Source organism: Pinus tabuliformis, chromosome 1_2 (assembly GCF_031772625.1).
Source record: "Pinus tabuliformis cultivar Carrire ecotype Pingquan chromosome 1_2, CPIR1, whole genome shotgun sequence".
In the NCBI taxonomy this organism is placed as follows: domain Eukaryota; kingdom Viridiplantae; phylum Streptophyta; class Pinopsida; order Pinales; family Pinaceae; genus Pinus; species Pinus tabuliformis.
Window position 1 is genome coordinate 254,864,524 of NC_142298.1, and position 23,156 is coordinate 254,887,679.

Sequence of the window (23,156 nt, forward strand, 5' to 3'; positions counted from 1 at the left end):
ACGGCACCGATACCTATGTTGATGCTAGGCCTCCCCACCCAACATCCTTTACATTGTTGCATCCTATACCACTGCCCATGGCTCTACCACTGCCACTACTGCATCCGTACAACAGCTCCCTCTGCATCCGTGCTGTTGCTGGTCCTTTCTCCCAACACTGCATCTGCTTTGCAACCCCCTCTCATCATGTTGCATCGTGCTACTGCTAACCGCCACTGCACTGCAACTCAGTGACTAAGAAGTAAGTAATTGATCCACCCAACTACTGACATCCCTGTCAGGCTAGAAACACTCTTGATGTTGAAGCTCTCTCTGTCACTAACAAGTGCTCCCTCTATTGCCTTTGCACTCCTGTAACAACTCCCTGCATCTCGCACCTTTGCAACCTTCTCTGTGCCATCCTACACCGTTGCAACATTCTTCGTGCCTCTCGCATTGTTGCAGCCTGCTAGCCTCGTGCTGCCCGGGGAGTCCTACATTGTAGCACTCTTTGTCGCTTCATCCACATCCGTCTCTACCAATATCCGCCAGTCCTGCTACTCTCTCTTTGGGGCTCCCGTAGCAAGGTATAATCCAAGAAGTTGGGTACCTCAAGGATCCTGCCCCTCATCGCCTATGGTCTTCCTGACTACAGCTCGATGTCTCCCCACCTCTTCTCTAGAGGTACATGAGCACTCATGGCACAATCATCATCCTCCTCTACCTCCTCCGCCTTCATTGGCGTTGCCTTGGAATTAGACGCCTCTCCCTTAGTCTTCTTCCTCGGATACTGGTTCGCATAATGACCCAGTTCCCCACAATTGAAGCACTTGACTTTAGAGAGGTCCTTTTTCTTCCTCTTCTCCTACTTTCCCGCAAATGCCAGAGCTGCATCGTCTTCCTCTTCCTTCTTGATCCAGACTCCTTTGCTACTACTTCCCGTCTTGCTCAGTCGTCTAATCTCTTCTTGACAAAGATCCGCCCACAATTCTTCCCAATCTAGAAGACTCGCCCTACCCAGAATGCTCTAGACAAATGTCTCCCACTCCTCGGAGACTGCGTTTAAAGCAGTCCTCACCAACATCTCTTGATCTGGCGTGGCCCCTATGGAAGTCAGTTGGTCCCGGATCTCCTTCAACCGACCGAGAAAGTGATCTATCTGCTCCCCCTTCTACATTTGGTATGACCGTAGCTGATTCTCAAGAAACATCTTCCTCTGCACGGAAGTATGCTGGTACAACTTCTTCAAGGCATCCCACATTTCCTTTGTCGTCTTCTTCTCGGCAATATGTTGGACCACATGATCCTTGACCCCATCAAGGATGATGCATTTCGCCTTGGCCATTGTCTCCTCGTACTTCTCATTATTAGCCATGTCAACCGGGATCGCCACTGTTCTCAAGGTGAAGGCCTTGATGCGATGTCTATTTAGAATGGACAGGATCCTGGCCTTCCAGACCACAAAGTTGGACGCCCCATCCAGCCTGTCCTAATCCCTCAACCCATTCATGGCCATCTCTCTGTTCTTCTTGTCGACTCCTCTGAGTCTCTCTACTTCCCTCCGGAAGTTCTCTCTTCGACTCTTGCTGAGTCTCTCTACTTCCTGCCTGGAAGTTCTCTGCTAGACTCCCTCTGAGTCACAATTTCCCTTCTGGAAATCCTCCTGCCAATCGTCAAGTCGTACCTCTCCGATCTTCTGTGCACCTGCAACACTGATCCAGATTTCTTGGCTAGAAATCTGCCTCAGTAGCGACTCCCTCTACCTTGGTTTTGCCCTATTAGGTATTGTTCTACCCATGGTACCCCACCAACTTCACTCCCGCAGACTGCCCATAGCTTCCTATGCCCCAGCAACTAAAGGACTGAGCCTCTAAGCTCTGCACAATCCCAACACTGGCAAAAATGCTCCGTCAGCCAACTGTGTCAACCCTCCTGCTCTCTGCGTGAGCCTTTTTCTGCCCTCCTCGGCCTCTGCACTGGCCTTTCTCTGGCCCAGACTGATGACGTAGTCTCTCTGAGTCAACCCTTCTTCTATCGCTTTCTACAAGGATCAGCTTTTGTCACTCGGGACAGCCGATTCTGCTACAAATGCTCTGCTTCAGTTGATGCCTTCAACTCTCCGGTGATCTGCAACCACGCTCTAATACCATATTGAAATTTATAAGTCTAATTGTTAGAAATTTATCTGTATTCTTCTGATTTATTTCTTCTACTTGTTAATTATGAACAAGTTATTTAAAACATATAAATAATGAAATAAACACAATACAGTCTCAACCATCTACAGATCAACAACTGAAAGAAAACAAACACACAAGTGACACCGTTATTTTTGGACAACTCATCCTTTAAAAAACCCAATGCGGGAAAACCGGTGCAGCAATTTTGAAGGTTTATTATTATGCAGTATATCCTTGAGTACAAATGGGTGCCAAACTAGCTCACTTGATAGAGAAAAATAATCGGCAGTAATACCTCTCTATTCGGAAGCAAGAATTCAGAAAACCTGCCCCATGAAACCCTCTCCAGCAACACTGAAGCACTGTGTCAGCCCTTCTGGCCTCTGTGTCAGCTTTAGAACCCTCTACGTCAGTCCTTGGAGGCACTGCGCAGCCTCTGGGACCCTCTGTGTCACTCCTACTGCCCTTTACGTTGATGACGCAGGCCCTCTGGCCTCTGTGTTGTCTCTGTTGGGCTCTGTGTGGCCTTCTTTGGCTTCTGCGTCTGCCTCTCAACCTCTGTGTTGGTCTCTCGGCACTATCTATGCCTCTCTGTCCAGTACTCACTACCCCTCGCTATTGAACACTGATTCGACTTTACTTAGCAACCTCACTCTAGTAAATCGAATGACTGATCACTCTGGTGTATCTTCCAACTAACCCTCAAGCCTCCTCTTATACTTTTCCTGTTAGTCCTTCAATGGTTGAGATTACATCACTAATCAATGGCTAAAATTAGATTTGGCTTGATCCATGACTTTTGGAACCTTCTAACCGAGTTTTATATTAATACCCATTAATATTTTATTTTCCCTAAGTTTAAACTTAGGAACTCCATTAAAAATATTAATTATTTTAATATCTCCCAAACCGGGTACAATTTGCCCAAACCATTTCTAGGTCTTGGAGATCTCATGTGTGTTAGCCTCTCCGCCAATTTTCATGGCTAGAGCACATCCGATGCTACCCCAAATCCACAGTGCATTCAACTCCTCTCTTGATTGACAACACTTTTGCAATAAAGTTGGCCAAGAACCCAAAATTCCATGATCGAACGAAGCACATCAATACAAAATACCATCTAATTCGACATCATGTTGAGGCCAAAACAATCCACCTACAACATTGTTCCACAAATGAGCAGATTGCAGACATCTTCACCAAAGCGCTTGGAAGGGAAAAGTTTGAAAGATTCAGAATGATGCTTGGACTCACCAACATCCCTTCATATTAAGGGGGGGAATGTTGACACCTAATCTTTGGGATTAGGAAAACTTATGTAAATATTGTAAATAGCAAAAATAAAGGAAGTTAGAAGACGAAGAGACATTGGGAGATGAAACCCAATAGTCTCCCTCTCCTTGTATATATTCATATTCTCTCTTAATGCAAAACAACAATTACATTCGTGGAGTTACTCTTGGCCTAACACTCCATGACACATTGCGCCTACATGATCTCTCCTTAGGGCGTGCGTGGATGGGACCTAATGCCACTCTTTTCCTCTGCTTTCGGACACTTAAGGACCGAATCAAAGCCCTCTGGGCAAAGAAAAAAATGACCACTCTCCCACCCACTCAAAGGATCTTCCTCGATGTTGACCTCACCAAAGCACAACAGGCAAAACTCAAACAGGCCAGAGATCAAGTAGCAACTACATAGAAAGAGGGGAAATGGGAAGTTATTAGGGACCTTAAAGTTGTCATTCACGACTCGCACCCCCTCCCCCCGGAGTTATTCCTAGTCATGGGCCAAGTGACGGTCACGTTTGAGGGGGGGCAAGGAAAGGGGGACGGGCCCATTATCTCCATCGGTTGCTAGAATTGTAATGTTGCATTTTGATCTTCTTTGAGCACGTTGCATGATGCTATAAGTTCTCGTGATCTCCTTTTTCTCACGAAGAAACATGCGAGCCCCATGCAAACCCCATCCCCAATCTCGAGGTATCACTAATTTGGGCATGCAAATAAGAGACACATCTGACAACGTGAGAGGATCTAGGGGAGTTGCTTGCCTTGTACAAGACTCCCTTCGCAGTCAAGTTACCATGTTGTCTTTGGACGAGCACACTAGATTCTTATGGGTCTGGCTACATTAGGACTGCTACCGACTTTGCAACATTTACATTACAGTCTATTACTTCCCCCCTCCCTCATCACCTTTTGTGACTCATAGGGAGTCCGAGGGGGACCCGTTCCTCGATCTCTACGAGGATATATCTCATTACTCTTCTTAGGGGGATGTAATTCTTTTGGGCGACTTCAATGCCCGAACCAAGAGTATAGAGGTATCCCTTCATGACAAAGCTAAGGATGCTCTATGCCTCCAGGATATAGAACCAAAGTCAGTTGGTCTTCACAAATGTTCACAGGATGAGCATGGGCCCCTCACAGGTCATGGGAGGCATCTCTTACAGTTGGGCGAATCCCATGGGTTATTGATCTTGAACAGGCTCCCCCACTTCCCTGGCTCAAGAGATTTCACTTGTTTTCCCCAAAATGGGGGGCAAGCATGTGGATTATGCCTTGACCACCCATGATCTTCTCCCACATATCCAACATCTCTCCATTTCTCGCCTCCCTCTAGCAAATCATGCCCTCTCCACTTTCCTCCTCTCTACTTCCCCTATTCTTGCTACCTCCATCACCTTCCAAACCACCTCAATACCCCCCCCCATACCACTTTCTGTCTCGATAGAGATTATGCCCCTTTATAGCTATTCGTCTCAAGGAATTTCTCCCCCCCCCATCTCCCATTTTAGAGCCTTGGAAACTACCACAACCAAGTATGAGTTACTCTCCACCAAAGCCCTTGTGGAAGTTGCCCTGGGCTCTTACCACCATTTGACTCACAAGCACACCCATAAGCCCACCCCTGGCTCCTATCCCATGAACCGATGGTACGATGAAGACTGCAAAGCTCTTCACAAGCAACTTCGCTTTGCCCTCACACAGGGTCGCTCTGCCTCCCCTTCTCTCTAGACAACCTACCATAAACTCCTTCAACATAAAAAGCGTATATTTCTCTCCCAAAGGAGACGAGAGCTTCTTAAGGCCCTCCATAGCTTCCCCAAGGCCTTTTGGTGTACCCTTATCCCCAGGCATCAAACCATCCCACCTGAATTGGATTCCATAACCACATTTTCACATACTACCTCCCTCTATGACATTCCCAAGCAGCGTCCAATCCATGTCTCCTCCCCCCCCCCTTCATGCCACCTTTTTTCAGAATTGGACATCAAGAGGGCAAACAAAGCTTTGAACTCTAGCAAAGCTACCAACGAATAAGGCCTTCGGGCAAAATTCCTAAAGCATAACAGTAAGCCCCTCGTGTCCTATCTTGCCGATCTTTTTAACCAAGTGGTTTGCTCTGGCTTTCCCCCTGCCTGGAACAAACACATCATCCATCCTATCCACAAGTCGGGGAGCATTTTGGATCCAAATAACTATCGAACTATTATGGTGGGTCATACACTCTCCAAGATTTATGCCACTATTCTACATTAATGGCTTTATGGAGAGCTAGAGCAAAGAAATCTCAGAGCTAGGGGACAAGCAGGTTTCTGTCCAAACTACCAAACGATTGACCACACATTTACACTTTGAGCTATCATTGAGGAGGCCCATCGCCATTCTTCAAGAGTCTACAACTGCTTTGTCGACTTCTAGAAAGCATTCGACACAATGTTGAGGGAGGCACTATTTTAGAGACTCAATGACATTGGAATTTTCGAGACCCTCTTGGCATCCATCATGAGATTGTATGAGTGTATTACTGGACACCTAAAGATGGCACATGGCCTATCAAATTTCATTCAAAGTACCATTGGTGTTAAGCAGGGATGCCCTCTCTCACCTACCCTCTTCGGGATTTATATTGGCCATCTTTCCTCCAGAAGCATATTCAGGAGGGGGACGGTTGCCTTCTTCATCAGGTGATGATCTCTCTACTCCTTTTTGTTGACGACTTAGTTTTATTGGCCTTTACCCCTGAGGACCTGCAAAGACAATTGGATGCCCTAGCCGATTTCTGTGACCTTCAACTGCTAAAGGTCAACCTAGGTAAAACCAAGGTTATGATCTTCAACACATCGAAGAGCTCCCTTACAGACTTGCATTTTTATTTTCAAGGAGAAGAGATTGAGATCACCACATCTTATATTTACTTGGGAGTGTAGTTCACAAGGCCTCGTTTTGGCATGAGATAGGCCCTCCAGCCCCAGCTCAACAAAGGGTATGGCTCTCTTGCCCTCATCGAGAGACAATGCTTCCAAAGTGAGTTTCAAGACATCTCGTCCAAACTCCACCTCATGGACGTGATTATTCACCTATAATTCTTTATGGCTCCAAGATCTGGGGACCAGGTTTGGTACAGACCAATGTTACTTGGGAGCGGGAGCGAAAGTAGGGAGCAGGAGCGAAAACGGGAGCAGGAGCGACATTTTCAGAAGCTCCCAGTTTGGGAGCGAATCTCGAAGCGATTTTTTAAAAATATATATATATATATATATATATATTATTTTTTAATTTTTGATACATATATGTCAACAAAAACATGTAGAATGATGAATTAGATATAAAAAACATAGATTGATCATTGAACCATATCACATCAATCATCTAGAAGTTATAATCTTCATCAACCATGTCCACAAGTTAGTAACATACATATTACAACTGCAACATATTGAGTCTCGTGAATCATGATTCATCAAATTCAATCTTAAAGTTTCAACTTCAACCTTTCGAAATTGAAAATTCAATATATAACATTTATCATCATTGATCACCAAAGTTGTACTTGTAAGCTAAGTTTAACCATTACAAGAAATAATATCTTAGATATTTCTAAGTTCTAACTTCTAATTGTTAACATGAAATGAAATGTTATAAAATGAAATACGAATAATGAAATGAAATGAAACAACTTTAGTCTTTCACGAAGCATCATATTCATAATTCACAATCATTACCAATGAGTTATAATTGCCAACTTCAAACTTCAAACTTTCATTGTCACAGTCATATATTGTTTACAAAAAATATCATTACGATATGAAAGAGTCAAGAGTCAAGAGTCAAGGACTCAAGACTCAACAGTTATGAAAACTAATAGAAACTAGAAAAGACAAGTAAACTGTAAATCTACATGTGGCCCTTGCCACGAGAGTTTCCTGTATAAGCAGGTCGTGGTGGTCTTCTAGGAGTCTCCCGCATAAACCGACGACCATAACTAGAAGGCACATGCCCTTCACGTGAGGGTGTAGATGGAGGTGGCACCAGCAAAGGAACAAGACTCGGAACTCGAGCACTGCTACTGGATGGTGGAGGTGGCATGGCTGTTGCAGCTGCTTCATCTTCATCCCTTATAAGTTCCTCTTCCAGTTCTTCAAGATGTATAGTGCCATCCTCCAAATTGTCATCCTCTAGGTGGTTGTCCCAAATTTTATATGTGGGATCCTCATAAGCCCGATCATGGTAATGACTCAACAACCTCAAGTTGTAGTGCACATAAACCAAGCTTTCTGCCCGGTTTTCATTGAGTCTGTTTCTTTTCACATTATGTATGAAGCTGTAGGTGCTCCAACACCTCTCTGCAGAAGAAGTATTTACAACCTGTGATAGAACTTTTTTTGCCAATTTTGGCAAAAGTCCCTGCCCGCCATATGTTTCCCACCATGTGAGAGCATCAAATCTGTCTCTGTCTTCCATTGCATGAAAGGTACCAAACAAACCAGTGCCACTGAAGTATCTGCCTATTTCAAGGCGCACGGCTGCACATTCCTCCCTGTTAGATATCAACTTTTCTAATGCATCCAAATATCCTCTAGTTACCTCTACATCTAAATGGGGTTTGGTCCTAATCCCACCCCTGGTGCAGGTTGGCCCAACCAAGATGTAGAGTAGTATTTTGGCGTAAGGATATACGCCAAGCAATGTAGTGGAAGATTAAGTTTATTCCACCGTACACACACAATCGTGAATCAGTTTGTACAAGTCGAGATCTTTGTTATGAACAGTATCTTTTATTTGCCCCAACATGGTATCCATTTGTTCATACACCTCGCCAATCACTGGTTTATCTGTATCTGCAAACCAAATCATGTGATAAATGGGCTTGGTGAAATCCAATACTTGCCTCACACTTGACCAAAACATACCATCAAGAGCGGCCTCCTCCACCAGTTCAAATCCTCACCTGTCAGTTACATTTGTAGCCCTTTCCTTTAATACCTGCCAGTGTGGACTTGATTGCTAGCCAATGACTCTCTTACCTTCAAAAGGCGCCTGAAGGTGAGGTAATAGCTACCAAATCTGGTCTTCGCAATCTTCAACAACTCCAATCTTGAGTGACTGCGGAAAAGGCCATGGGTATTGCTATGATTTGTAATAAATTTTATCATTTGTTTGCCTTTCTTGTACAAATCACCAATCCATTTGTATTGTGCATTTTTGTTCTTAACAACATCATGCATCAAAAGGTTCAATGTGTGAACCAAACACCCAGACCAAAATATGTTGGGGTATTTATCCTCAATAATTGCTCCCGCTGCCTTACAATTAGGAGCATTATCAGTGATGACTTGGATGACATTGTATGGCCTAATACGGTCAATTGTTTCAAGTAATGTTTCTGCAATGTTGATGGCGGCCTTGAACTTGTCTGAGTAATCATATGCATTTAGAAAGATGGCACCACTAACAAACACAACAAGAACACTTATCAATGGCTTGCCTTTTACATTTGTCCATCCATCAGATACAATGGACACCCCATGGTCAATCCAAGAACTTGTCATTCTATTCAAAGAATGTGATATTTTTGCTTTTTCATGATCAAGTCCAACGATACTTGCCTTGTCATACCCGGGGCTCTTGTATCCTTTAGGGGCATCATTTATGGCAGAAACCATTTCGTGCCAATAAGGTGAGCGAAGAACATTGAATGGTATCCCACATGCATAGAGAACCCTGTAAACTTTTGAATCCACATCATTCCTACACCCCTCATCAAGGAAATCTGATATGGTTCTACGCCTTAAAGCTGGTGACCATGTGCCTCCATATCCACTGCCTTGGGAGGATGTTGAAGGAGTTCTTTGTGCTTGTGATTGTGAGTTTGGTTCAAAGAAACCCCTTGATTTTTTAGATTTGTATTGGGCTTCCTCCTCTTCCCTTATGTATTTGGCTCTATCTACTGCTGACATAGCTGCACAAGTTTTAATTCCTATTTGTTTATCTCCATCCCATGGCCTTTTCCCGCAGAGGTGTTTTCTGGCACGGGTGTATGAACCTATGTAATTATTGTTGCAATGGGGGCAATGAAATTTAGTGGTTCCACCCCCTTTCCCTGCTTCAGGACTGTTAACATATTTCCACAATGGGGTTTGGTCTTGTTTAGTTTTTTTAGAGTCATGTTCACCCTCCTCCAGCTCCTCCTCACCGGGGTTTTCATCAAATCCACTTTCTCCAGCTTCTTCATCCCCCTCTTCATTTTGGCCCCTCTGTTTCCTACTCTCTAGCACCATAATAACCAGAAAAAGGACCAAGAAGAGGAAAATGCCAAGAAATATAGATAGGTCCATGATGTTTGATATTTGTAGGCTTGTGAATCTACAAAATTTAATGGGAATGGGAATGGGAATAGCAATGAAAAAATTAATTTAATTTATTTAGATTAATTTATTTAAATTCATGATTTATTTACTAAATAAGTTATATATTTACTAAACTAAACTAAATTACTAAATTACTAAGTAAATAAAGTTTAAACTACTAAATTACAAAGTTACTAACCTCCTTGCAGGCTTGCTCCTTGCTCCTCGGCGCTCGCTCCTCGCTTCTCCTCGCTCCTTTGCTCAATCTCCTTAGCTCTCCTCAACTCATTCAAGTCACAATGAAATGTTTTTTGCCCCCCAAGCCCTTTTAAAACAAAAAAATAAAATAAAATTTAAAATTAATTTTTTTTTGGCGTCCGCGGATTTTTTTCGTGCAATTCGCTCCCGGCATCGCGCGCGTCGCTCCGGGAGTGAAAATTAAAAGCTCAGGAGCGATCGGGAGCAATCGCTCCCTGATCGCTCCCGAGCTTTAATTTTCGCTCCAGGAGCGACGCTCCCAAAATCGATCCCAATTTTGGCACGGAGCGGAAATTTTTTTATCGGGAGTGCGCTCCCGCCCGGAGCGTGGAATGGGAGCGGGTTCGAGGGGGGGTGCTCCCCCACAACTCTGGTACAGACAGATTGGGCTTAGATGGAGAGAGTCTAGACCATGCTTCTTAGACGCATCATACGATGCAAACATACAGTTCCATTGACTATTATCCAAGCAAATTTCAGGGCCCATCTATTCCGCCTTGAGGTCATCTTCTGTCTAGTCTCTTTCCTCCATCGAGTTAGATATCTCTGGGACTCTGCGATGGGTAGAGATCATTACCCCTACCTAGCACTTTGCTCTTATGATCAAGCCATGCTCGAAGGTGGTTCTCTAAGGCATCCTATCTCCTCCAGTCTATGGTCATTTCCCCAAAGTGCCTCCCCCCATTTAAATTGTCTCTTAATGCACCAAGCCATGTTTTGTCGACTAAACAAGATTGAATTAGTCCATCAGAGAGGATATCTATCGGTTATACACTCAGGTCACATGGACTTTCCCACCAACGGGCCTTGGTCCGAAGACGTCTTTCTATTTTGAGCACTTCTTAGAGTTTCAATGTTGAAAATGCAACAAGAAAATCCTAATTTAATTTTGTCCTTGAATTAAATTAGGAATTAAATTGTAATTCCACATCTCATGACAACTTGTAATAGTTAACTAAGTTAATTTGACTTAGTTGGCTCAATTAATTCGAGTTGAGAGTCTAACTAGAGTCATGTAGAGTGTCTCCTACATTTTAGGAGCCCTAGTTGAGTTTATTTTGAGTTGTAATTATTTAATTCAGTTTAACTGAGTTAAATTCAGTTAAACTAGTTCCAACTAATGGAGGAATTAGTGGGAGATCCAGTAGTGGGGTGTAACTTGCAGTAGTGGGGTGTAACCAGCACTGATCAACCAATAAACTGAAGATTCACTCATAATTAACTCATGCATGTCAGATTAGAGAAAGACCCAGTTGAGATTGGAGTTTAGGGACAGTGTACTATCAGTTGTATAATCATCTGAATTGTACAAGTGGTGCATGCAATCAAAGGAAGGCCTATGAGGATTGCGCAATCATATTTGTGGAATTTCCCAATTAAATATGGGCTAATTCCCTAGGAAACTGTGCAAGGAAATAGGAGCTTGGCAAGCAGCAGAATTGGCTAAGTATTGGCTTGAGCTTGTCTGGGAAGTAGTGAGATAGATAGAGATAGTGTAGAGGTTGCTTGGGCTTGAGCAAAGCATTGTAATCTTCTCATATTTTCTGATTAATGCAATATACAGATAGCAGGGGTTTTTAGTTGTGGCTTTCCCCATAAAATTATTGTGTTATGTGTGATTGAATTCTTTCTCTTATATGCTTCGTGATTTCATCGATCGTTTATTGTTTCCGCTAATGAGTAGAGTAGATTCAAGTCAATTGTTTTAGCATATTACATTCTGCAGTTTGAATCTAAAAGGAATATACATGGTATCAAAGTTGAAATCACTATAGAAGAGAAGAATATGAGTTTGTCTTTTTGCAGGAGAAATCGAATTTGCAGTATCATACTTCAGAGCCAGCAAGATGTCGTTCTACGGATTGAGACTCGAATATGCCCTTGAGGGTATTTCGAACTATATTGCTTGGAAGGACAGGATGGAGGCAGTGTTGGAAGACAACAAGCTTAAGGAATTCATAGACAAAGATATTCCTAAGCCAGTTGATGCTCAAGATCCAGCAGAGTGGAGAAAATGTGTGGCAAAGTCGAGAAGGTTTGTCCTAGAAGGAGTTCGAGATCATATTATCTCGAATCTCCACGGTAAGGAAACTCCATTTGCAATGTGGAAGGCCTTGACAAACCTGTTTCAAAACAGGAGTGACCACAGCAAGTTGGCACTGAAAGACAAGCTCAAAAAGATAAAGATGGAGAAGGGCAACTCAATACCTAAGTATTTCACCAAGTTCACGCAATATCGGGATGAGCTTGGAAGTGTCAGTGTTATAGTTGTTGAAGATGACCTGGTGAGCCTAGCACTTCTAGGCCTTCCCAAGCACTGGCACAGATGCCAAGACTCGATTAATGGGAGGGAGAAGCTACCAGAGTGGGAGCGATTGTGGTCCAACTTGGTACAAGAAGAGATTCGACAAAACACTGGAGATAGATCCTCATCCAAGCATGATGATGAGGAGCATTGTGCCTTAGCTAAAAAGGCGAAGAAAGGGAAGGGGAAGTCATCCCATTCCAAATCAAATACCAGTCACGGCGGCAAGAAGAAGGACATGTCAAAGATTAAATGTTTTCACTGTCACGAGTTGGGACACGATGCCACAAAGTGTCCGCACAAAAAGGTCGGTAAAAAGCCCTCAGGGGGAGTGGCACGTAAAGTTCTTGCTTCACAATTCGAGTTGGATTTCACCCTCATCGCTTGCATGGTGACATCGGTGATGGGTAGTGTGTGGCACCTGGATAGTGAAGCATCATTCCATATGACCAGCAATAAAGAGTTCTTCAGTAACTTGGAGGAGAAGGACCTCTAGACGCACATCGAGATGGGAGATGATGGAGGTACAATACGACCGGCATCGATATTGTTACCTTTCAAAGGGAGACTGGTTCTCCTCTCACCTTTAAAAGATGTCATGTATGTTTCAGGTTTGAAGAAGAATTTGGTTTCAGTTGCCATGTTGGAGGACTGTGGCTACGATGTGATATTTAGCAAGGGAAAGGCTTTCCTTCGTCACATAACCTCAGGACAGGTGAAGCGGATCGGGGTTCAAGTGAAGAACCTCTACAAATTGGATGTAGAAGACTGCGCTGCTTTGAGCACAAAAGCAGAGAAGGTGCAAAGCCGAGACATCAGTGAGTTGTGGCATAAAATATTGGGTCACTTGCACCACAGAGCTTTGAAGATCATGCAACAAATTTCTACAGGACTTCCCAAGGGTACACTAGAGCAGAGAGACACATGCAAAGGGTGTACATTGGGGAAGTACACCAAAGCTTCCTTTCATGATAAAGGCAGTCGAGCGCAAGCGATCCTTGATAGAGTTCACTCAGATGTGTGTGGATCGTTCTCGACAGCATCCACAGCCAAGCACAGGTATTATGTAATATTTGTTGATGATTTTTCTCGTAAGTGTTGGATTTTCTTCATGCAAAAGAAAGATCAGACGTTTGCTAAATTTTGTGAATTTAAAGCACTTGTCGAGAAAGATACTGGCAGGAAAGTTAAAGCTCTCAGAAGCGATAATAGTGGAGAATATGTGTCAAATGAATTCAAGAACTTCTGTGCATCAAAAGGCATTCGACGGGAGTTAATAGCACCTCATAACCCACAGCAAAATGGGGTGGTTGAAAGGAAGAACAGAAGTATTATGGGAGTTGCACGGGCAATGTTACATGATCAGGGCCTATCGTTGCACTTATGGGCTAAAACATGTAACACAGTTGTTTATTTGCAAAACATAAGCCCTCATCGAATTCACGGGATGAGTACACCAGAAGAAGCTTTTTCAAGTAAAAAACCAAATGTGGCACACTTCAGGATCTTTGGCTCATCAATCTACTGCCATGTTAGTAGTTACCAAGGATGCATGGAAAAAGCTAGAGCCAACAGCTGAGTTGGGCATATTTATGGGATACACTTCACAACTATCAGGTGTGCCTACCATCCAACAGGATGACAGTGGTTCGTAGAGATGTGAAGTTCGATGAAGAGAAGGCCATGAGATGTTCCCTTGAGAGGGAGCTTCAGTTACATGCAGATGAGGAGCTTTTAGCTCCAAAGGAGGAACCTCAGAATGATGTGGAGCGGCCACATGCCGAGGAGCAAAGAGTGGAAGCACCCACTCATGCAAAGATTTCCAGAGATGGAAGGAAGCGCACCAAAGAGGCTGACAAATTGATGCATGATGCTAGAGAGAATGTGGGAGCACCCACATCACAACGCAGGCAGAGGAGGTCACCAGATCGATACACTGGCTACATTGCTCTGATGAGCGAGAGTGTAGAGATTGAGCCATTCTCATTCGAGGAAGTAGTGCAGCAACCAATATGGGTTGATGCCATGGTTGAGGAGTATGACTCCATTATTAGAAATAGTGTTTGGGAAGTGGTCCCAAGACCAGCAAACAAGTCAGTGGTGATTTGCAGATGGCTTTACAATATAAAGCAAGCAGCAGATGGGAGTGTGGAGAAACAAAAGGCCAGATTTGTGGCCAGAGGATTCTCTCAGGTGAGGGAATTGATTACGAGGAGACCTTTGCTCCAATAGCAAGGTACTCTTCAATCAAATTTATTCTAGCATTGTCAGCGCAGATGGGATGGAAGATACATCAGATGGATGTGAAGACAGCATTCCTCAACGGTATGATTGAGGAAGAGGTGTATATTGAGCAGTCGAAAGGATTTGAGACCTTCAACAGAGAGTCGCATGTGTGCAGACTCCAACGAGCGTGTGATGGACTAAAACAAGCACCCTGTGCTTGGTACACTATAATTGACAGTTATTTCACCGGGTTGGGCCTCACCAAAAGTGAAGTAGATGCGAACCTTTACCATATTATGGTTGAAGGTAAATTGTTGATTATAATATTATATATCGATGATTTGATTCTAACAGGTGATGAGAAGCTAATAAAATCTTGCAAAGAGGACCTTGCAAGAGAATTTGAGATGAAAAAACTGGGGCTCATGCATTACTTTCTTGGTATGGAAGTATGGCAAGGAGATGAGGAATTGTTTGTCTCTCAAGGCAAGTACGCCAACGAGATACTAAAGAAGTTCCACATGGAGAGCAGCAAACCCATGGAGACTCCTCTAACAAGTAATTAGAGGAAGAAAGATGCTACTTCAGGTGAAATAGTGGAAGCTACTATTTATAGACAGCTTGTGGGTCCACTTATTTATTTGGTGAACACACGACCGGACATGTGTTTTGCAATTAACCAACTTAGTCAAGCCATGGTTAAGCCAACCAAACTTTATTGGAAGGAAGCTAAAAATGTGTTGAGATACATCAAAGGCACCACTCAGTTTGGTCTTTGGTACAAAGTCCAGACAGAGAAAGAGAGTGAAGCTTCAAGGCTTCACAGACGCAGATTGGGCAGGGAGTCCATTTGACAGGAAGAGCACATCAGGGGGGATCTTCAGTATTGGGTCAATAGCAGTTTCTTGGTACAACAAGAAGCAAAGATCAGTTGCACTCAGTTTAGCAGAAGCAGAGTACATGGTTGCTAGTCAAGCAACTTGTGAGGCTATCTGGATGAGGAAGATCCTTGTTGGGTTATTTGGTTAGCAGATGGATCCTACAGTGATTTACTGTGACAATTAGAGTTGTATCAAACTCTCTGAGAATCCAGTTTTTCATGATCGATCCAAGCATATCGACATCTGGTATCACCATCTACGAGATTGTGTGCAAAGGAGAATCATGTTGTTGGAGTACATTCCTACAGAGGAGCAAGATGCAGATATTTTGACAAAGGCATTGTCAAGATGCAAATTCAAGTTTCACAGAGGTAGGATCGGGGTAGCAGATAATCCCTTTCTTGTTGAGAGGGAGTGTTGAAAATGCAACAAGAAAATCCTAATTTAATTTTGTCCTTGAATTAAATTAGGAAATTGTAATTCCACATCTCATGACAACTTGTAATAGTTAACTACGTTAATTTGATTTAGCTGGCTTAGCTAATTCGAGTTGAGAGTCTAAATAGAGTCATGTAGAGTGTCTCCTACTTTTTAGGAGCCCTGGTTGAGTTTATTTGAGTTGTAATTATTTAATTCAGTTTAACTGAGTTAAATTCAGTTAAACTAGTTCCAACTGATGGAGGAATTAGTGGGAGATCCAGTAGTGGGGTGTAACCAACACTGATCAACCGATAAATTGAAGATTCACTCATAATTAACTCATGCATGTCAGATCAGAGAAAGACCCAGTTGAGATTGGAGTTTAGGGACAGTGTACTATTAGTTATATAATCATTCGAATTGTACAGGTGGCGCACGCAATCAAAGGAAGGGCTATGAGGATTGCGCAATTCATATTTGTGGAATTTCCCAATTAAATATGGGCTAATTCCCTAGGAAACTGCACAAGGAAATAGAAGCTTGGCAGGCAGAAGAATTGGCTAAGTATTGGCTTGAGCTTGTCTGGGAAGTAGTGGGATAGATAGAGATAGTGCAGAGGTTGCTCGAGCTTGAGCAAAGCATTGTAATCTTCTCGTATTTTCTGATTGATGCAATCAACAAATAGCAATGATTTTTAGCTTTGGCTTTCCCTAGAAAATCATTGTGTTATGTGTGATTGAATTGTTTCTCTTATATTCTTCGTGATTTCATTGATCGTTTATTGTTTTCGCTGATGAGTAGAGTAGATTCAAGTCAATTGTTTTAGCATATTACATTTTGTAGTTTGAATCTACAAGGAATTTCTACATGTAGGATGGCCTCATCATCCGGCCCCATTACTTGCCCCAACATTGGATGTACTTACTCAGGATACCCCTGGGGCAACTTTGTGTGAGCTCGCATCGTCTTAGAGTCGAGACCGGCCATCATATTCCTTGATCAGATAGAATTTGTCAGGGGTGCCATCTACAAGAGTTGAAGACTGAGTGTCACCTCATCTTCAGGTGCCCTGTTTACTATGAGATAAGAGGACGTTTCCATTGTCTCTACAAGTATTCCAAGGGCTCCCTCCCTACTTTTTTCCAATACCAAGACTAGAGATGCCTAGCCCTCTTTATCAGGGAGATCTTTACATACAAATCTCAATTCTTGCATGGCTCGACTCACCTTGGGATTTTTGGAAATACTACCTCTTACTTCCAGGTGGTTTTGTCTGACCGAAACAATAAGCTGCAAGCAGAGTCTCAATATGCCGCAGATAGGAGAAGGGTAAGACCTTGGGGTTCACCGCAACCCCCCCCCCCCCGGGGACCCTTTACAAGACAAATATGTATCTTGAGACAAGCCTATAGATTCGATACCATGCTTCAACCGACCTATCCTCAAAGAGTCGGATGGAATGGTTCGAGACAAAGACAGCGTAAGTCGCCTCCCATCCGCCAAACTTCCTCTCAGCCACAATACAACAGGCAGAGAATAATCAGCATCTTCTATCTTTTGGCCTTGAATGTTAGGAGTAGCCCTCGCTCCTCTACTCCCCCTAGGATCATAAAGTTGGATTTCCCGACAATTCCGAAGGACATGGAAGGACAGGGAGAGATTGCCTTGCTCACCTCCCTCGCCATCAACCATCTGATTCAAGAGATGTTGACCTCATTGGCCTCATCTTCAGCGCCCCTTCACTTTTTTGGAGTTATACAGTCCAACTACAGACATACTCCATACTTGTCATTTTTGGTCGTTTCATGCAATTTTATACATTATCTATTTGTACCTTTATTTCATTTTAGTCTTATTTTAGTCATATTTTAGTCTTTCTAGCTTTGGAGTTACAATGGAGTCGCATTTACACTCCCACGTCTTGTATTTACACTGGATGTATCTTTTAGTCCCATTGACCTACTCTTGTGGTCACCTAAGGACATTAATAAAATTACCTTATCTTATTTATAAAGAAAGACCAACGTACTACAATTCTAAAAGCTCCTTGTAACTTAGGATCAAGATGAAGAAATTTGTTAATTTCAGATCTTTTCTATAATAAGAGTATATGTATGATCATGTGGCTTTGTGTCTCTTATGGATGTATCCAAGTGGATTTCAGTTTTTGAAGCACCCTAGTTTTACATGGATCAACTATGTAGTTACTTTGTGTGCATCTACCACAAACCTTTTTATAAATAATATTTCCAACTTTATGTTTAAAAAAAAACATTGCTCCATACACACATACACAATCCATTTTTAATATTAGATAAGCAATTACAACCATTCTATTTTTTTCGAGAACTAGAAGTACTCAGAATAGCCCAGAGATGCTTAACATGACCCGTAACTATTTTTTGTTCAATATCTCGTCTAAATTCTATCATTTTTTCCCGAATGAAAACAACCTTCTCCAATTTTGAATGTACCCTTGTGATCCTATAAGGCGTTTATGTCCTCTATTTAAAAGGTCCAAAAAACCAATAAACAACGTTACAACGAACATTTTGTTTTTTAAAATATTAATAAAACTAAACTAATATTCTTTCCTCAATTTTGAACATGAAGTGCTACTACTAAACTTGGGTTTGAATGAGTACAACCTAAGAACAGAGATACCACACTCTGATAAGAACATCTTAATAATCATGTAATTCAATAAATAAAAAACTCATTTATCTCAGTGGTAATCAACTCCACCATTCTAGTCCTAAGAACCTCCATTTTCAATAGCAAGCCCAAGTTCAACAAGAACAGTTTCACTGAAATCCAGTGTTGCGAAAATCGCAATTTTTTGAAATAATCACAAGTTTTTCCCTGAAACGATTAAATCGACGATTTTTCAGAAAAAAAAAACCGCAATCTGACCCCAAAAAATCTAATTTTTTTGTATTTTTTGTATTTTTTTGTATTTTTTTTTATTTTGCTGATTTTTTTGGCAATCTTTACTGATTTTTTCCCAATTTTTACGATTTTTTCTTTTTCTAGACCCTCACTGATTTAATCCCAATCACAATTATCGCAACATTGCTAAAATCTACTATCAATATATGGTATGGATCAATGTTGCAAGAATGCGAAGTGGAGAGGGAGTGTCAAGAGCATCATTTTCCAAAAATGCTTGGGAGTAAAGTGTCCCGATAGTGTGTGTGCGAGAGAATATATATATCTGCGTGTGTGTGTTTTTAAAAAAAACCATCCAAATGCCAAATTAGTTGCAGAATATATGAAAACATACATATTTGTACATAAATTAAAATAGAAATGGCATCTATAATACATTAATGCTTACAAATATACAAATTTTTAAGCCATATAATAGAACGTATACCATTAACTTACCATTGAAATAGGTTATCCAACAACTGTCAACATGACCAAATAGTAATGTTAACAAAACAAGCCATCTACACACTTAAGTATGAAGACCGAAAGGTCCAAAAAACTAATCTATCATCTATGACAAATAAAGTAGTGAACAAGGAGAAACAATTTTCTAATATCTATGATTCTATCCATTATTCTCTCCTTACACTACCACAACTGTTTATATATATATATATATGCCATATTAGTTGCAGCGTACATGAGAACATGCATATTTGTACTTCAATGAAGATAGAAATGGTATCCATAGTACATTAATGATTAATTATTTGAGCATTAACCATGTAAATTCTAGCAATTACAAACAAACATACAAATTTTTAAACAATATGATAGAAAGTTGACCATTAACTTATCATTGAAATGGGTTATCCAACAACTGTCGACATGACCAAATAGTAATGCTTACAAATAAAGGCTATATAAACACTTAGGTATGAAGGCCGAAAAGTCCAAAACACTAATCTATCATTTACGACAAATGAAGTAGTGAACAAGGAGAATATATGAAAACATGCATATTTGTACATCAGTGAAGATGAAAATAGCAGCCATTGTACATTAATGATTAACCCTTCGAGCATCAACATGCAGATTCTAGCAATTAAAAACAAACATACAAATTTTTAAGCCACATAATAGAAAGTAGACCTTTAATTTATTATTGAAATAGTTTATACAGCCACTGTCAACATGACCAAACAGTAATGTTTACAAAACAGACCATCTACATACTTAAGTATAAAGACTGAAAGGTCTAAAACACTAATCTATCATCTATGATAAATAAAGTAGTGGACAAGGTAAAACAATTTTCTAATATCTATGATTCTATCTACTATTCTCTCTTCCTTGCACCACAACAACTATTTGCAGGCCTCCGCGTGGTAGTAGTGAAGTAAGTTGAAGTAAAAGCTACAAAACTGAAGATGAAGCCCATATTGTTGTAGCTAGAGTCCTGGACATGGGGACCATGACACTGGATTGGGTGACATGTCAACACGGTCATCATCATCCATCAGAGCACCCTCTAATTGCTCTGAATAGTATAATACACCAGCCCCATCCATGGCACTAAATGGGGGTGACATCTCAACACGCTCGTCATCATCCATAGGAGCATTGCATCCTCAGTTTCCCCAACCCTAAACCTGCCATAAGCCTACCTCCACTCAAAAATTAGAAAAATAAATATTTTTTTTATCCGCATGGGAGCATGCAATAGGCTGAGGGGGCATCCAGGGAGCAGGGTTCCGCACGTGAGAACATCACTGTTCCAAGTTGGCAGAGAGCGCGGTTTTGAAGGCCAGAGCGCGCTCTCAAGGTCGCTCCTTGAGCACTCCAACTTAGAACGCGGTTCCAGGGATAGAGCAGGGAGGGGTTCTGCAACACTGATATGAATGGATTGACCTGCTGCATCTATGGTTACAATTACAAATCTCAAAATAGCCACATACAATATAAGTTTCAACTGTTTTACACTTACTAAACTGCCAAATTCACTGAATTCGAATTCTTGTTTCTACCAGCACTGATAGACCAATACAAAGGGAAGGGCTAAAACACCTACTGTCCATGAACGTTCAATGGACTAAAGTCCTTTGAGTTGGTTCAAAGAAATTGCGGTGCTTTAATTTCCACAGTCACCTGAAGACAGAAAATGATGCTAACCAAGTGTGGTTCAAGAACCCTGCTGATTTTGTTTCAGGGTTTACTTAGCTAATTCATCTTCTATTTAAAAAACAGCGAGAGAAAAGCGGGCAGGAGAGAAGATTCTATGTTCCATCTTAACTCTGAATCTATTAAGCACAATGAGTGATAAAAAAAAGAAAAACAGAGGGCTCTCTGTGCTTGAAAGATTCAAGGTTAAGATGAATCTGTGCTAGACTTTTTTAAACATTGGCCCAGAACTCAGACTTGTAAGAGCACCTTGACTCTTTGAGTGCAATTGAATGTCAACAACAATTACAATGAGTAGATCCGGAGATGCTTTTGATGCTCCAATTGCCAACTTTTCAGAGAAGAAACTAAACTGTCTCTTCACTCTTTCTAGTCTCAGGCCTAAATACCACCCTCACGTATCATCACACTCGAGATGCTTGCTCAATTGGACGTAAGTTTATCGCCATAACTGTCAATCTTATCTTTATTCCAAAAGCGACCCTAGCTACTAATCATCATCATTTGTATCTTCCTAACCTAATATGGTACCATGCTTTTTACGGTTTTCCTTTATATTATGGCGCATGTCTCTGCCTATGACTCTGCATCAAGAATGATTGTATCAGGAAAAGCATGCATGCAGACACATACGTGATGAATTACAAGTATTAATAGCAGAAAGAATTAATTTCTGCTAATTTTAGACATAGCACCACCTAAAACTAGACAAGGGAGAATAACAACGCTAAGCTTATCTCCTCCAAAAGCTGAAATAACAAGGGTAGAATAATGAGAAAATTGGAAACCTCAGCCATCTCTGAGACAATCACGCTCTGAGAATCCTTTCACGTAATGCAGAGAATAAAACATACATGAAAAAAAAGGGTTTCGACTAACGCTGGTCACAATTTGAACTCCCTTGACCATACCATCTTGAAGGGGTTCGGTCGCTTCTTCAATTAACCCATAACGCATTGTAACGCTTAAAACTTTACGTCCAACAGACAAAAACCCATATTCCACAGAAACGAAAATAAAAAGTGCACAGTTAGAGAGAGACATTGAAGCCATTAAATAAATGTACAAAAGAAGAAACTTTTAGAGAACCTACAGAGTTATAGTCGATATCTCCACCAAAACAGAGAACTAAAAGCTCGATCAGCTCGTCCTGAGGGGAGGGGGAGGCGGAGGGGGAGGGATCGAGTGCCCTGGCCTCTCCCTGAACACCAGCAATCACGCCATTAAGACAAACCTCATCACAAAACCCCCAATTTGACCCATACTACTAGTTCACTTGTGCAACTTCAACTTGAGACCGCAAATGCAATCAAGAAACGGAGGAACCTCTCTCTCGTACAAACCAGAGCGGAGAAGAGGGGAGCATTGCAAAAGAGAACAGGTGAAGTCACGATACGCACTAACAAATAAACTATGATGGGTGCGCAAATAGCCATTTCATTATCATGTTTTGTGAAAGTCCACCATAGAGCATGGGCCCATTCGATTTTTCCAGCATCGCTCTTTATGTGTATTTCTAATGGTAATGCCCCGAATATGACTGGGTATATACCTCGACTCCCTTCAGACTTTATACTTGCCTTTCCTTTCATTGCTGCACATGCACTTCCACCTGCAATTACATGGAATTACTTTATAGTGTGCACTTCCACCTTCAATAACAGCGAATTACTTTATTTATTGTGTGCAGCTCCACCTTGATTTACATGGAATTACTTTATTGTTATCCACCTTGGATGATGTTATTGAACATCACATTAACAAAGTGTACATGGGCTTTCTCATGGTGAGAAGGTAGATATATACGTGTCAATGATCTAATGTCTGTTTGTGCTTTGCAACCAGAAGAAGCTTCATATTTATACATATTATATATATATATTCGTTCTTCCACTCTCATTCAACAGTAAATCCACCCGCACAAAATCCCAATTGCCTGGTCAACACAAATGGAATTATGTAAGTCATCGCTTCTACTTCCACTGCACTTAATTCTTCAAATAACTTTATGACATCGGCGTCCCTGTCCTTTGATATAAGTGCAGCCAAATATGCTTTAGAAGTACTTTTAGGCAATCTCTGTTTCATACTCTTTGGGCCATTAATGCTTTTTATTATTATTAATTAATATTTTATAAAATATGAAAAATAAAAATAAT

The 23,156-nt window shown here is 41.5% G+C and overlaps 1 long non-coding RNA gene across 1 annotated transcript in view; it reads right to left on the reverse strand.

Moving 5' to 3' along the window:
* LOC149205335 (uncharacterized) overlaps window positions 1-22,822 on the reverse strand; it is a 67,073-nt gene extending 44,251 nt beyond the window's left edge. Inside the window, exon 1 of the long non-coding RNA XR_016252445.1 lies at window positions 22,091-22,822. This is a non-coding gene — a long non-coding RNA (uncharacterized LOC149205335). The remainder of the gene's footprint in view (window positions 1-22,090) is intronic.
* Window positions 22,823-23,156: the final 334 nt, after the last annotated feature.